We start from the raw sequence: 10,942 nt of genomic DNA on the forward strand, positions 1-10,942 counted from the left end.
CGGAGGGGTGGGGGGAGGGGCCTCCCCCCGAGCCTGGCTTCTCCCCTGCGGGCTCCGTTAGGCGGCTCGGTTTTCCCCTGTCCGACACCGCAGGAGAAGCTGCTTCCGATTGCCAGTGGGCACGAGGGCGGCGGGGGAGCCGTTGGAAGGAGAATTCGTTCCAAGTTGATGCGGGTGACCGTGGCTGCTAGGCGGCTTGTATTTTATCAGGGATGCGCTGTCGACACGGAGGAGATCGCGTCCATTCCCCACCCCTCTCTTTAAAGAGCTGCACTGGGTGGGTTCCTTGAGTCCCAGGCGGGGGCTCAGTACCATGGCTACCCTGCCTCTCTCTCCCTCTCCCGACCCTGGGGAGTGGCACCGAGCCCCTCCCCGGAAGCCCCGCTGACCCAGCACCTGCAGGCTCGGCGCCGGGGCTCGCCCCTCCTCTCCCTCCAAGTACCGTATTGGGCTTGTCCATCCATTCATTCATTCGTTCGTTCGTTCCATGTGCTCGGAACGCAGCAGGGCCCGGCCCAACGTGGCCGCTTGCTTAATGGCTGTGAAACCACCTCTTACTCCCGGGAACCGGGTGCTGGCGATGGCAGCGGCCGCCGGTCCACAGGGCACATTTTGGATTTTGACCTTCCAGCTGCTGTAAGCCAGGCTGCACCGGCCCTTCGCTCACCGAGGAGGGGAGGCTACAGGGCGCTTCCGGATGAGCCGGCCCCTCGACCCACCGCCTTTCCGCCCGGGTTCGGTCCAGGGGGCCTGAAGGTGAGGCTGGGAGGCGGGTCGCGGTCGGTGGGGGGCGTCGGGGCCGCGCCCAGACCTAGCCAGCGGTCTCTTGGCACCTCCTAGTGGCCCCGAGGAGAACACACATGCGCGCTCCTGGGGACCCTGCGCGCCGGGAGGCCCCTCCCTAGTCGCTGCGCCCGGGTTCCTGGGGGAGCCACCGAGTTCACATTCCCAAGGTCACCCGGGTCACTTGCCCATGGCTACAGAACGAGTAATGGCAGTGACCAGAGGCGAATGCCAGCCTGTGGCCGGGCCTGCATCCCACCGTTCACCGGGAAGGTTAGAGAAGCTTGGGTCTAAGGACAGACGATTAGGGGTCACTCCTGCCCACAGGTCCTCCCAGACCCCTGACGCTGCCCTGGGTGCTCCTTTCCAGAGGTACCCTACCCCTTTTCTCGCCTGAGACCTGTATCCCCCACCAAGGCCATGGCTCCCTGCGCGCCCTGGACCCCATCCCTTCTCACGGATATCCCTTATGAATTCTCTGGCTCCCAAATGCTCGCCCTCCCCCTCCTTGATCTTTCCCAGCGGGGCCCAACCTGCTCGAATGCATCCCTTCTTTAAAAAGAAAGAAACCCTGCAACATTGCCTGCCTGCACCTCTCCATCTTTTTGCTCCAGCAAAATGCCTTGAAAATGAGCATGGGTGGGGACAGCCGATCACCCTATCTTGAGCATAGTGGTCAAGAGCCCCCGACATCCCTGGGCAAGTGCTGCCCTCCAGGTCACCGATGGCCTCTGCATGGCCAAATCCAGTGATCAGTCCTCAGTTCTCATCTGCTGGACTGCTGGGCGGCTTGGACACAGCACGGCCCTCTTCCCTTTAAATGTTTCCTTTACCCAGCCCTCCTCGATCCCATGACTCCTCTCCTCTTCCGCATCCCTAAGGGTTGGAGTGGCCCAATGCCCAGTCTTCAGACTGCTTTTGTGTTCCAACAGCGCTCCCCAGGTGACCTCCCCCAACCCCATGACATTCGGCACATCTCTACACTGACAACTCCCAGCCTTAGAAGCTCCATTTTGCTCCTGTTCTAGGAAATAACACAACATTTAGGCCAGGTTGGTTGAAAGCATTGTTTGGGTCTTCTACACCTTTAAAAAAAATTTTTTTTAATGATTATTTATTTTTGATAGAGGGAGAGAGCAAGCAGGGGAGGGCAGAGAGAGGGGGAGACACAGAATCCGAAGCAGGCTCTAGGCTCTGAGCTGTCAGCACAGAGCCCAACATAGGGCTCGAACCCACGAACTGTGAGATCATGACCTGAGCCAAAGTTGGACCCTCAATCGACTGAGCCACCCAGGCGCCCCCTTACTGATTTTCTAGGTAGTTGTTCCACCATTCCTGAGAGAGGTGTTGAAATGTCAGATTAAAATTGTGCTTTTTTCTTTCTCCTTGCCGCTCAATCTGCTTTTTGCTTCACGAATCTGAAGCTCTGTTATTTCATGCATGAACGTCTAGCACTGTTATATCCTTTTCATGAATTGACCCCTTTATCGTTCTGAAATGTCCCTCTAATCCTACAAGTGTTATCTACCCTGTAATTTACTTTGCCTTTAGCATAACCGCTCTGGCTTTCCTTTGATCAGTGTTAACATCGCCTATTTTTTCCCATCCTTTACTTTTAACCTATTGGGGCCGTTGCATTTAAAGTGGGTTTCTTGGGGCGCCTGGGTGGCCCAGGCCATCGAACGTCTGACTTCGTCTTAGGTCATGATATCACAGTTCATGGCTTGTAAGTGATCTCATGGTTCAAGCCCCCACATCGGGCTCATTCTGCCACCACAGAGCCCACTTCGGATCTTCTGTCCCCCTCTCTCTGCCCCTACCCCACTCGCACACTCTCTCTCAAAAACAGATAAACATTTTTAAAAAGTGGGTTTCTTATAGGCAGCACATAGTTGGTTTTTGCTTTTTAAAAATCCTATCTGCTAATCTCTGTTCTTCCTTTGGGGTGATTACTGACATGGCTGGATTAAGTCACCATCTTGGTATGTGTTTCTATTTTCCTACCTGTTCTTTGTCCAGAACGGATCCTTCCTGCCCCCTCACGCCCGTGCCCAGCCTGTCCCTCGGCGCCTCTCACATCCCCTCATGTCTCCATGTGGCCTGACAGCCAACGCTGACATTCTTCCCAAATACCTCCGGAATCTGACCTCTTCCTTTCCCGCTGTGCTGCGGCGCTATCCCTCTCATTCAAACCCCTCTGACCCTCTCCTGCTAGAGGGCTGCCCGCCCCCCCCCCCATGAACATCTGTATAAACAGGTCAGAGTGGGCGGTTCTCTGTGGCTTCACATCCGCTTAGAGGGAGACCTGTCCCTTGGCCTGCCCTCCAAACTCATCCTCTCTCTGTCTGCCTTGATGTACTGACTTTCTGTCGTTCCCAGTGACACCAAGCATGCCGCAGCCTGAGGGTCTTTCCCTTGTTCTAGAATCCTCTTCCTCCAGAGTCTTGAAGGGCTCACTTCTTCTCTTTATGAGCCTTCTGCTCAAGTGTGACCCTTCAGGCTCGGTCGGTTAAGGATCTGACTTCGATTCTGGTCATGATCTCACAGTGCGTGGGTTTGAGCCCCGTGTCGGGCTCTGTGCTGACAGCTCAGAGCCTGGAGCCTACTTCACATTCTGTGTCTCCCTCTCTCTGCCCCTCCCCCATTCATGCTCTGTCTCTCTCTCTCAAAAATTAATAAAAATTTTTAAAAAACCCATAAAATCAAGTGTGACCCTTCAGAAGGCCCTCTTTGACCACCTTCTCCACCACTCGCCCCTTTATTTTCTTCAGGGCACGTTTCTCTGCACAGTACACATCTGTGCTCCTCACTCATGCTCTGTGCCCCTGACTAGAATGTGGTCCCATGAGGTCAAGGACTTTCCCTTGGTAATGGCAAGTCTTAGTGTGTCTGTGCTTTGGAATGGTGTCTTGCTTGCTGTGGGTGTGGGGTACACCTTGTGGGCATACGTAAATAAACAGAGTGCTTCTGTTCTCTCCAGATGAATTACAAGGTGACTCTAAAAGAACAGAAATTAAAAAAAAAGAAGTATCACTCAGCAAGTAAGTTACCTACACATCGAAGCCTAATTGTAAAGAAACTGTCACAGTTTATTTCTTTTTTTAAAAAATTATTTTTAACGTTTATTAATTTTTAAGAGACAGAGAGAGACAATGTGAGCAGGGGAGGGGCAGAGAGACAGAGATGCAGAATCCAAAGCAGACTCCAGGCTCTGAGCTGTCAGCACAGAGCCAGACGCGGGGCTCGAACCCACAAACCATGAGATCACGACCTGAGCCGAAGTCAGACACCCAACTGACTGAGCCACCCAGGCGCCCCATGTCACAGCTTATCTCTGTAATATTACAAAGGGGCACTCAGTGCCCACGCGTCACACCCGCACGTTAATCCCCAGGCTAATTCAGGCCTTTGCAGTTTGTCTCCATTGGTGATCAAAATGGAGCCATAATGCATCCCTTCATTTCCTCAAGACTTTGAGAAGAGGGGACACAAATACAAAGTTCTAGATGCAACCTCATGAAGAGTCACTTGATGGGCTGTCTGGCGATTTGGGAGGCCACTTGTTGTGGGTTGAAGTGTGTCCCCCAGAAGACATGTGGAAGTCCTAATGCCTGGTCCTCATGAATGTGACCTTATTTGGGTATCAGGTCTTTGCAGATGTCAAATTATGATGAGGTCGTTCTGGATGAGGACGGGTCCTAAGTCCAGTGACTGAGGCCCTTACAAGAAGAGGGAAATGTGGACCCAGAAACCCAGACCACACAGGGAGAGCGCCGTGTGAGGGCAGAGGTGGAGATTGAGGGACGGACCTATGAGCAAGGACGCAAAAGGCAGCCAGCAGCCTCCAGGAGCCAGGAGGGAGGCAGGGGCTGTCAAAATGATTCTGCAAGCTGACATCCGGCAAAGCAATCTTGACAACCACCAGGACATGGTGAATCCACTAGAGACTACCGAATTTTGGTGAGTTTTATGTTATGTGAATTTTATCTCAATAAAGACTGTTTTTACTTTATTTCTTTTAAAGTTTATTTATTTATTTAGGGGGGCAGAGGTGGGGTAGACAGAGGATCCCAAGCAGGCTCTGTGCTGTCAGCACAGAGCCTGACGTGGGGCTCGATCTCACAAACCATGAGATCATGACCAGAGCCGAAATCAAGAGCTGGACACAACCAACTGAGCCACCTAGGTGCCCCAATAAAATTGTTTTTAAGTGGACATGTGGAGGGAAAAAAAAATCAGTGGGTAAAGTATGACCTCCATGATCTCCTAAACATGAGACACTTTCTTGTTGGTTATAAATTTGTGGGTAAATAAAAACAGTAAAGCTAGCCTTTACTGAGGACACTAACTTTCAGAAACATTGAGAATGAACGGGGTTCTTTCTTTGTTTGATACTAAAATCAGAACGACCCAGAGGAGATGAGCGCCTCTGCAACAAGTCCACATGCAAGTTTGCGGAGCCATCCCCGTTTGTACAGCACCTTATGCCACAGAACTGTGCACTTGGAAGTGATCAAAGTCATAGATTTTAAACTATGTGTATTTGGGGCACCTGGGTGGCTCCAGCTTAGGCTCAGGTCATGATCTCAGGGTTCGAGGGTTCCAGCCTCTCATCGGGCTCTGTGACAGCTCGGAGCCTGGAGCCTGCTTCAAATTCTGCATCTCCCTCTCCCTGCCTCTCCCCTGCTCGCGCTCTGTCTCTTAAAAAAATAAAATAAATCATTTAAATAAAACAACAAACAATGTGTATTTAACCACGACGTTAAGAAAAAACTTACGGGAGCAGTATGAGCAGTGCGTGTGATTTGGGACGTGCCGCGAGCATGTTTCCAGGACCTTTGTCAGTTGTCACTGCCCCTTCACATCGCGCTCGGCTTCCAGCACTGCCTTTGCTCTTGGAGTGATGTGAAGCATGTCTGAGGGCTCTGTCACGACGTGGGGTCTCCCTGTGTCGCTTCCTGGGGACATCATCCTTCTCTCTAGTCGGCCCCCCCAGAAGGAGCGTGTCCCACGCGCCCTCTGCAGCTTGCTCTTCTGCACCTGTCACTGCTGCATCCGAATTAGCCCAACAGTGTGACCACTTCCTGCTCCTGGCGCTCTCTCACCGCTGGTGGTCGACTCGCTGCTTCGGTGACGCGCTTTCATAAAACAGCAAGTATGTCCGTCACGGAAGGCAGCACACCTCCCCACGTGGCTGGTGTGTGGGCGCTGAGTGACACGCAGTGACCGGTGTCACCAGGGTGACCCGGGGGCTTTGAAAGAAGCACCATCTGGTCACCGATCCTAAGGTGTGGCTGTTATTTATGTAACGATTCGCAGGCTGGCGAGCTCACAGCAGTCTGTACCTGGTGCACTGGCTCAGTGAATACACAGGGTCACTGACACTTGAACTGTGTTGTTGGGGGACTGATGTCATTTTTCTAGACCGTGGTAACTGAAGTTTCTGCGCACTGGAACCCTGAAGAGTGGGGGCTGCCTATAGTCACATCTCCAACCTCCCCTCCCCACCTTGCCGTTCCTTCTCTGCACTCAAGGAAGAGCTGGCCCCGGACCTGCAGTCCCAGGACTGAAGCAGAAGATGCCTCGGGGTCTTTTGGACTTTGTCCCCCTCCCCCTCCCACCTCCAAAGCCCAAGCCCTTCGGACGACGAAGGGGAATGGAGGAGGAAGGCAGAACTGATGTGTCCCTTCCGGGCAAGGTGTCCTGAAGAAGCAGGGGTGGCGAGTATCTTGGACCACAGGGAGACTCCCCTGGTCTGGGGTGAGGAGAGGCAGGTGAGAGGGGTCCCGGGCCTGCTGCATCCAGTACTCAGAAAGCAATGCAGGAGGGGCCGGCACCCAGGTGACGGGATGCCAGGCAGGCTGGCCAAAGAGGGCCACGTGCCCAGGGAGGCTGGGGACCGTGCTGAGGCGTGGGACCAGGGGGCTGCAATAGCCGGTGTGGACAGGTAACCAGTGGCAGCAGGCTCCCCCACAGCGCCCCATGCCTGCAGGAGTCCTGACTTAGGAAGGGGGCAGGACTCTGAATCTGATGGTCATGACAATGCCCATGGAATCACGGAATGGGAGCTCGGGGCAGAGATCAGCTGTCACAGATAATGGAGGCAGTGGCAATGCCCACACCCCCGAGTCTGTGGCTGGAGAGTCATGCCTGTGACGACTGGGGCCGTGTCACCACCACGACGAGCTGGCCTGTTCTGATGGCCACGCTCACAGTGCTGATGGCATAGGTTACTACTACTGGTTTGAAGATGTGGAAGCAGAAGGCTCAGGGGCAGAGGTAACTTGCTAAGGATCTCATAGGCACCAACATGTGGAGCAGGGTCAAACTCAGATACTGCCTGTGCTAGAGACTTTTTTGTTGTTGTTGTTTATTTATTTATTTTGAGAGAGAGCCAGCACAGGGCCCGACTCGGGGCTCAAACTCAGGAACCATGAGATCATGACCTGAGCTGACAACAAGAGTCAGACGCTTAACCGACTGAGCCACCCAGGCTCTCCTGTGCCTAGAGATTTATAACCACCAGAAGTGCGTGGGCTGGGTCCTGTTCTGCCATTTCTCCTGTCCCCAATGTGGCACCAAGCACGGGACAGCTGTTGACCAGTGAGCTTCAGTTTCCCATCTATAAACGGTGATCTTGGTGCAAACCGTGATCTCAGAGGGTGCTGGGGGACCTCTGAGCATCTGCCCAGAAACAGGTGACATGGTCAGCCTGCCAGATGGAGCACAAACCAGGGACGTGCTGACACCTAGTGGCTGCTCCCTGTAATTGCAGGTCCCAGCCCCAGATGCTCCCCAATCTTGGGGGCTCCTGGTCCTGGTCTTCTCCTCGGCTGGCTCTGCAGCTGCCCAGTGCCCTAGCCGACTTCCCTCCTTGCCCGGCAGGGCAGCGTCAAGCCAGAAGCGGAACAGGCTCTGGTGCATATTTATTTAGTTTCATTTATTTCCATAAGACCTTTCATTTTTAGGACTGCTGGATGGGCAGAGGCTGAATCTCCTTCCTTCCTGCTGAGGGAAGCCTGGAGCTGGCCTAACACAACCACACATGTCCATCTAAAACCCTGCTCAGGTCAAGCATATAAGTGTTCATTTTTTTTTTTTTAAGTTTATGTAATTTGAGAGAGAGTGTGCATGGGAGCAGGGGAGGGGCAGAGAGAGAGAGAGGGAGAGAATCCCAAGCAGGCTCTGTGCAGTCAGCTCAGAACCCAGTGTGGGGCTTGATCCCATCACAGTAAGATCATGACCTGAGCCGAAATCAAGAGTTGGATGCTTGGGGCACCTGGGTGGCTCAGTTGGTTAAGCGTCCGACTTCGGCTCAGGTCGTGATCTCACGGTTCATGGGTTTGAGCCCTGCGTGGGGCTCTGTGCTGACAGCTTGGAGCCTGGAGCCTGCTTTGGATTCTGTGTCTCCCTCTCTCTGATCCTCCCCTGCTCGCGCGGGCTCTCTCTCAGAAATAAATAAAAACATTAAAAAATAAATAAATTACATCTTTATTTCTTTAGCTTTAGACCAAATTGTGGGGGTGCCTGGGTGCCTCAGTGGTTTAAGTGTCAGATTCTTGTTATCAGTTCAGGTTGTGATCTTGAGGTTGTGGGATTCTCTCTCCCTCTTTCTCTGCCCCTCCCCTGAGCCTGCTCTCTCTCAAATAAACAAACATTAAAAGAGAATAAAACCAATTATGGTGAAAATACAATAAACTTACCATCTGAGTCATTTTGAGGTGTGCAAACAGGGGCATTAAGGAAATTTGTAAATCTGTGCAGGCCTCACCACCATCGCCATCCACGTCCAGAATGTCATCATCCCAAAGAGAAATCCACAAGCCATTAAACCACTAACTCCCCATTATGCCCAGCCCGAGAGGCAGTTCTGAGAAGGGACAGTCTGGAGGGTGGGGCTTCTTCTCAGTGTCCTTTTTGCAAAGGACCCAGAGCCCCACTCAGCTGTCACCTGTCAGGCGGAACACCAACACCCAAAACGGGGCCCCAGGCAGCAGCCCTAGTATTACCCAGACTTCAAGCCAAGGTTAAGGTCAGCAGTCACGTGCTGCTTTAATACTGCAGCTGCAGACGCGAGTAGGTGCAAATTTGACGTCACGTGAGGCCTTGATGGGCTCGTAGGGCCAAAAAAGGGCATCAAGGAAAAACTAAGAAAATATGAATTATGGACTTTAGTAAATAATAATGTATCAGGGCACCTGGCTGGCTCAGTCGGTAGAGGGTCCGACTTCTGGTCTCAGGGTCGTGGGTTTGAGCTCCGTGTTGGGCGTGGAGCCTTCCTTTAAAAAACAAATAAAAATGCTCCCACCGTGTTGCCTTCGCTAAAGCACCTGACTTGAAAATAAAAGAGAGAGAATGTCAGGCAGGGGATACTGAGATGACCGAATCCGCCAGTGAGCCCCTCCTCTTGGGGACCAGACAACCCGATGGCGGTGGTGGGTGTCTGTGGGCGTCGGGGAAGGGCTGGGGTGAGGCGGCTGCGCTCAGCCTGCACAGGGGCAGGCCCCTCCCTGGGCTGCAAACCCTGCTTCTCTGGGCCCATGGTTCTAGCACTTCAGGTATGCTCCCAGACCACAAGCTTGTTTTCCTTTTTAAAAGTGTATTTATTTTGAGAGAGACAGGGACAGCATGAGCAAGGAAGGGGCAGAGAGAGAGGGAGGAGGAGAGAAAGAGAGAGAGGGAGAGTGAGAGAGACATAATCCCGACTCATGAACCACGAGATCATGACCGGAGCTCAAACCGAGAGTCTGATGCTACACTGAATGAGCCGCCCGGGCGCCCCATCCCAGACCCCAGGTTTTGAGCCCTGGGAGTGCCCGATTTTTCAGACACTGGGGCTGGTGATGGAAATACAGTCTCACGTCAGGCCTGGGGCCATGAGTGCCGGGTGGGGTCCCCAGGACGAAAGCCGACCGCCTTCTGGGGCTGCTGCACGGGCCTCCTGCGATCTGCGGCCTGAACCATCCCTGTGGAGCCTCTGAGAGCACAGGCCTGGGCGTCGCGAGGACACACCACGTGGAGACTTCGCCCCACTGGCCACCTAAGCGCATGCACACGCTGCGCGACAGCCTCGGAGCTCAGGCACCTGGGCCACAGACCACGCAGAGGGAGACGGACCGGTCAGGCCAGGCTTTCCCCACGAAGATTCCACAGCCTAGAGCGAGGACCAGGGATGGGAGAATCCAGGGGAAGGAAGAGGGCCGCTGCCCGTTCCCGGCAAAGATGACAGGGACGCCGGCGTGGTTCGGGGGACAGAAGGCCCAGCGCCTTCCTCCCCCGGGGGGGGTCCAGCCTGGGAGAACAGCAACGGAGCCCAGGTGGGGGCGGCGCCGGTCTTGAACCCCTACAGTGGCCTTACCGCAGTTCAAACCCCAAGCCCTTTTTGTGGCCACCTGTCCCCTCTTTGTCGACTGCCTGCTCCTCAAACCCACATTCCGCTGCAGGATCCCACCCACCTCAGGACCCTCACACGTGCTGGACCCTCTGCCTGGATGCCCTTCCCTCACTTCCTTCCAAGTCCCCCTCTCCGTAAGGCCCACCCTGCCCCTTCGGTGAACTTGTCCCCACCTCTGAGACCCTTTCTCAGCTTTGGCTTTTCCCAGTAGCTCGCATCACTGCTAATACGGTATGAATGTTGTTTACCCTGTTCATGGTCTCTTCCCTTCACTGGAAGGAAAGTTCTAGAAGAGCGAGGATTTCTACCTCTTTTGTTTTTTTTTTTANGAGATCATGACCTAAGCGCAAGTCGGACGCTTAACCGACTAAGCCACCCAGGCGCCCCACTACCTCTTTTGTTTAATGGTAGATCCGCAGCGCCCGGAGGAGGGCCTGGGAGCCCGCGCATGTTGGACGGATACTTGCTGAACCGAATGGATCAAGCTGCGGGCGGTTCTCCTGGGGCCTCCGCACGGGTCTCCCGCCCTCCTTCCAGTTCTGGCTCCCAGGCTCCTCGCTGCCACCACCCCTCTCTTCCTGGCTCTGCCCGAGACCCTCCTGTCCCTCGCGTAATAGGCTCAAGACACCAGCCAGTTCCGCCCCAGTCAGGAGGGGAGACCAGGAAGCAGCTGGCCCCGTTGCCCCCCAGGTTCACCAATGTCTTGAGCGAATGGCAGTGACGTAAGGGAGTGTCATTGAGGCTCGGGTGACTCCAAATGGCATG

Source organism: Crocuta crocuta, unplaced genomic scaffold (genome assembly GCF_008692635.1).
Source record: "Crocuta crocuta isolate KB4526 unplaced genomic scaffold, BGI_CrCroc_1.0 scaffold8, whole genome shotgun sequence".
NCBI classification, from domain to species: Eukaryota; Metazoa; Chordata; class Mammalia; order Carnivora; family Hyaenidae; genus Crocuta; species Crocuta crocuta.